Genomic DNA, 6,242 nt, shown 5'->3' on the forward strand with positions numbered 1-6,242 from the left:
GCATAGCGGAGAGGTCACCATCAGCCGAATCTCGGCAGCACCCAAAAGCTGGGGCAGTCCCTTGATCTGCCGGCTCCATGAGCAGAAATCCCAGCCGCTGCCTTCCTTGCCACCCTCCGGACTTCTGGTCTCGGGCTCAAGCAGCGGCAGGGAGGGAGGAGGAGAGGGGAGGTGGCCCGGCGGCGCTAGGAGGGGGTCGCTGCCCGAGCCGCTTCAAGGAGTGACGCGGGGGCCTTTCAGGAAAAACCCAGGTTTTTTAGGTTCATAGATATTATTATGCATCTAGATGTTTTGTATGTCTGAGTATATAATAATATCTATGAATGTAGAAAAGTTAAAAGGATCTAGAATTTGGAAGGGGGGAGTATGTCAAAATAGCCACGTTGTACATTGTCAAAGAAACTCATCTAGGGACTACAGAGAGGCTCATCTCAGATACGTATCTTGGAAACCCTTGTAACATGAATACATGATAGATACACCTATTGTATCCCAGGGATAAAAACGTTACATGTATGTGATAAAATATTTATCATGCAGTTCCGAACAATGGTTCCAAAGATAAAATGGTTATCAAAAAATAAATCAGGCGGAGATGATAGAGGATCACTGGCCTACGCCTACTCCACCAGTCACGTGAAAACACCTAGCCTGGCCGAAGCTTAAGCACAATCTCGTGGTTTTAGGGCTGAGAAACCACTAAATGCGAAGCCCGTTCTCTGCATAGCATCTCACAGGTTAAACTCCCAGGAGATCCTCACGGGTTAACAATTTCAGCGGCATCGCATAACAAAGGCGTACTGCCCCATGAATACATGGAAGGTGACCCCTAGATCGATCCTTAGCCTCTGTTGGAGCTCACGATGTTGGTTGTAATGGAAATGCTGCTTGAAATAACAGCAAGCGTGATCATTGTCACTGCCACAGCTTTATCCTTCTTTGCAATGCCGTGAATATCTCTGTACAGATGAACTCACTCAGGTTTTGGAAATTAACTGTACTGGAAACCATAAACGCACAAATTAAGAAATCACACCTGAGAACAATGGCACCAGGGAAGATCAACGACAATGAGACCGGAAACACCGACCCACCATACTGAATCAGGGTCCAAATACTTGGGATCGCGATGGCCAATGCGTATAGCAGCGCCATGAGCGCAGCAGTGAGAAACATGAACCGGGGGGGTGTCAATCGCCAGCGGTGGCCGCTTCCCCTGAAATAGAAGTTCGTCCATGTTGATCCGAAGAGAGAGTTCAAGATGCAGCGCGTAGCTGATCCGTGCCAGATCATTGAGCGCCTGTGGGACACCAGCACCCGAGCTGCGGTCGAAGTTAACCAACACGTCAGCCATTGTTGCCTGACCAAACAGGAGGAAACCGAAGAAGCCAACCGCCGCATAGATGGCAGCTCAGAGGACTAGGGAGATGCGCACTGCAGCCTTCATCTCTGATGAGTTTTTCAGCTCCGCACAAATAGGGTGAACTGCAAAATAAGTTTAATATTCGTACGTACAATAACTATTTAAATGAAAGAGAGATCAAATGATACTTGAAACGGGCATGAAAATGTGGTTTACTCTGTTGCTTCTTCAAGCATGTGTGATTCTTTTTTTTTCTAATAATGACTGGATACACATAGTATTGAAATGTAGAGGTTGGAATATTAAACTATTCATTTATCTAAAACAAGGCATGGAATGTGGAACAATGATAAACATTTTCAAGCTTCAACACAAAAATTATTGGCGTGTAAGAATTTCACTAACACAATGCCGTTGAAATGGAAGGCGAAGGCAACAACGATCACAGGAACGGCTGTGAAGAGCTCGAACGGTGAGGAGAGACGGGAGAAGTCAGGAAACATCCGTGGCATCTTACCTGTACCAATGAAAATCGTGTAAACTGCGATCCCAAAGGCTAATTATAATGAACACAACAGCCAGCAGGATAGACACGGCCGATGTAACCTACCATTAAGATTAGAAGAGATACGCATCTTCACTATAATGAGCATCTCTTCTCTTAATTAAACTATAGCTTATTTCACCACTCTACTTCACGGGATCTCCGATCACATAGAGTAGGTTACCACTACAGAAAGACTCACGTGGATCTCAATCCCAATTCTGTAGATGCATTGTCAATCACATTTCGTGAAAGACCCTTTGTGAATTGATCTGCCAAGTTCTTAGCCGTTTGGATATAATCCGAGGAAAATAACACTCGAATAGTATAATAGTTAATCGAGCAACTGGTGAATAAGTGTCAAAGAAATCTTCTCCTTCTTTCTAGGTATAACCCTTAGCCACAAGCCTTGCCTTTTAATTTTCAATAGTACCATCAGACATAACCTTCTTCTTGAACACCCACTTGCATCCTACAGGTTTGCACCCACAAGGACGAACAACCTCCTGAGTACCATTAGACATCATTGAATCCATCTCACTCCTCACTGCTTCCTTCCAATAGTCAGCATCAGGAGATGAATATGCCTCTTCAATGGTTTTAGGTGTGTCATCCACAAGGTATACAATGAACTTGTCTCCAAAAGACTTTGTAGTCCTTTGTCTTTTGCTCTTTCTGAGCGGTCCATTGTTATCCTGCTCAGTATTTTCCACAAGTGTAGGTTCATTGTGTTCTATCAGTATGGTAGAGCTATCATCCTCGATAAACTCTTGCCTAGATGAACTTGTTTCATCTCTCATTGGAAAAATATTTTCAAAGAATGTAGCATCTCTGGACTCCATAATTGTACCGACATGCATGTCTGGTACTCCAGATTTGATTACCAAAAATCTATAACAAACACTGTGTATAGCATAACCAAGAAAGACACAATCCACCGTTTTAGGACCAAGCATACGTTTCTTGGTTATTGGCACACTGACCTTTGCCAAACAACCCTAAGTCCATAAGTAAGAAAGTGTAAGCCTTTTCTTCTCCCATTCCTCGAATGGTGTTATCTCTTTATTTTTTGTAGGAACACAGTTTAGGACATGACATGCAGTCAATATTGCCTCACCCTACCATTCCTTGGATAGGGCCACCATCCTCATTGGAGGAGTAGTTGGAAGGTAGAGAAGAAGCAATCGGAGAAGAAACTATGGTTAGTGTCGGTGTTTTAGATCGGCAACCCATCTGGGGGTACCCTAGGTGGTCTTTTGTGTGGTAAGGGCCGTCGAGAATCAAGGAGTCGACGGTGATGCAAGAAACACGATTTAGACAGGTTTGGGCTGTTAGATCACGTAATACCCTACGTCCTGTGAGTTGGTTGTATTGATCTTGGATGAGTTGTAGTTGTTGTCTTTGAGGGGGTCCCTACCCGCCCTTATATACTCGGGAGGGCAGGGTTACAAGTTTGAATCCTAGTCGGGTACGATTACAGAGTTCTACTCGGTGTAGGCCGAGTAGTTTCCATATGCACACCTAACTAGTCCGAGTGGGATACGCCTCTTGCCGTGTAGCCCCCTTGTATTGATCATGTCCAAGTACGGCCCTTAGTGGGTCGTTCAGGGCCTACTCATGGGCTATGGGTTCATGCCCGACAAGCCCCCGAGTACTTTGTAGTCGTGCATCATAGTTTTGAGTACTGAGGCCACCATCCGAGTAGTTCTTCGTAGTGGCTGTAGTGTCCAAAGTACTCGAGTACTGTCGCGTGTCTGGAAGGTACTCTTCTGTTCCTTCGAGTTGCTTCTGTACTGAAACTATATGGTAGTGCGATGACAATCGCACTCCATATGGAGTAGCCCACGAGCCTTAATTTGAGTCGAAGAGTCAGGCTTAGGGTCAAATCTGCTTTCTGGCTGTTTCTCTCTAGTAGTCTAAAAAAGAAAACTTTGTTCATCGGGTACGGTATCCGCAGCCCCCGAGCACTTAGGCGATCTTTGTTGTCGATGAAGTGGTCAAACCTTTAATTTGAGTAGCCGTTGGATATTATGCAATAAATCTGTCTTATATGTGACCGTTGCGTAACTGACGCTTGGAATCCGGAGGTGAAGGAGATATAACGGGAGGGCCCCCTTTTGGTTAGGGTTACGTTTCATTGTAGCAGATCTGTTTTGTCCTTCCCCCCTTTTTTCCTATTCTTCCTCGCGCCGTCGCAATTTTTCTAGTGCCACCGCCGCCATTGCTATTTTGCTTTGAGAGAGATCAGAGATTGGCTCCTCTTTTCCTTGCTGTAGGCGAGATCGTCTGATGCGCATCAAGAAAATGGGAAAGAAACCCGAGAAAACTCAGGGCCAAGCTCCGGCGGCGGGAAAGTTGAGATCCAAATTGAAGAAAGGGAAGGAGCTAGTGCTACCGGCACCGAAGGTTGGTCCGATGAACCAGACTGTGCTGCCACCGCCTGGGATCACATGGCAGAATTCCGTGATGAAGAAGGCGGCTGTTCAGGCGCTAGTTGATGCCAACCTTCTCCAGCCAAAGGAGGTACTCGAGTGGATGCCTGCTTTTGGTAATGCGTGGCAGTTCGAGGAGCATCCGAATGAGACTGTCATGCTTGCCCACTTTGTCGAGAGAGGACTTGCAATGCCTACTTCCGACTTCTTCAGAGGTATCCTCAAGTACTATAAGCTTCAGTTGGTTCACCTGAACCCCAATGGTGTGCTTCATATGTCCATCTTTGTACACCTGTGCGAGGTATACCTGGGTGTTCCTCCTAGTCTTGAGCTTTTTAGAAAACTGTTTCGTTGTAAGCCTCAGCCTAGTGCAATTAGGATAGAAGTTTTTAGAGAGGCCGGGTTCCAACTTAGGAACTCGGGCGCTTATCTTGACTATAACTTGACGGACTCCCATGGTGATTGGAAGAGGAAGTGGTTTTATATTGGGAACCATGACCCTTGTTTGCCAGTTGTTACTAGTCATGCCCCAAAGCATGCGGAGAACTGGGTGAGCGAGCCTGAAGATACTCCTGAGATTGACAACTTGCTGAGTCAGATTGCCGAGTTGAAGTTGCTAGGCTTGACTGGTATTAATGTAGCTGCCAACTTTCTTAAGAGGAGAGTTCAACCTTTGCAGCAGCGGGCTCACTCAGGTTTGGAGTACTCAGGATTTAATGATTCGTCGTGTATGTCTCCTGAGGATATATCTAATGATGATGTGGAGGTGCTACTAGCAAAGTTCTTCAGGAATTATCAGGGAGTACCGGTTATTCCTGGAGCCCTTCGCCAATTTGATGCTTGGTATGGGCCACAAGAGGTATGTTCTTTTGCTTGACTTGTATTTTTTGAGATGTTGGGGCATCGTTGAGTAACAATCTTGTTTGCAGTCCTGGGTTCTCTTCGGCTATCTGGCGCACTCTGAGGAGGAGTTAGTTGTTGAAAAGTCAGAAGATGAGCCGTCTCCTCCTACAAAGAAACGTTGAGTAGTTCGGAAGAGGCCTGCTGTGAAGTCCGCTTCAACCTCGAGTTTGACTCTCGAGAGGTCACAGAGTACCAAGGTATGTAGTCGTGCATTCATTGGTAACTTTTTGGTAGAGTTATCCTGTGATCCTTTGATGATTTTTGTTGCCTGAGAAGGTTATCGACGCGACCCTTGGTGGTGATGAGGCTACCTTTGATGAGGTAGTCGTGACCGCCAAGGATGATGCTGGTGTTGTGTCTGTTGAAGAATTGCCGGTGGAGGAGCCGCTGGCGGGTTCTGGAGCAGCCCCTGAGCCATCAGTCCCGACCCTGTCTGTTACCGAGTTGTCGGTCCCGGACCAGGCAGTTTTAGGCTTGCCTGCTGGGGTGGCGGATGTTGCGAAGGGAGAATCGCCAGTTATTGTTGCTGGCTCTTTATTGTCCAATGTGATCGCTAGTGGTGAGCTTTTTTCTAACTATCTTCGTTAGTCCGAATTAGTTGTAGTCCTAACCTTGTCTTTGCAGATCTTGGCGAAAACATTGCATCTTCAGCTGATCCTGTGGTGCCGAGTACTCGACCGCCTGTTGCCGAGAAGAAGCGCGTGCGATTGCCGTCACGGTCATCTCGGTTATTTTTTTTAATTTTGCTTTGTGACGTATCTTCGAGTTTTCTGAAAGGCGTGTGATGATTGTATTTTGATGCAGGGATGCGGAGGACACTATCCCTGTGGAGGCAGAAGTGGAGTCTTGTCCCTTGACTACTCTTTCTGCTCCCTTGGTTGATTTGTCCGTTGATGATGTATCCGAGGTTGACACTAGTCGTCTTGGAGCCACCATGTCCATGCTTCAAGAAGTAATCCGCTCGGTGGAGGATCCTGCGGCTCCTTCGGGTTCTGATGGT

The 6,242-nt window shown here is 46.4% G+C and overlaps 1 pseudogene; it reads right to left on the bottom strand.

The window, feature by feature from the left end:
- Window positions 1-841: 841 nt before the first annotated feature.
- Window positions 842-2,767, bottom strand: LOC101768552 (annotated as a pseudogene).
- Between the last annotated feature and the right edge of the window lie 3,475 nt (window positions 2,768-6,242).

Source organism: Setaria italica, chromosome IX (assembly GCF_000263155.2).
Source record: "Setaria italica strain Yugu1 chromosome IX, Setaria_italica_v2.0, whole genome shotgun sequence".
Lineage (NCBI taxonomy): Eukaryota > Viridiplantae > Streptophyta > Magnoliopsida > Poales > Poaceae > Setaria > Setaria italica.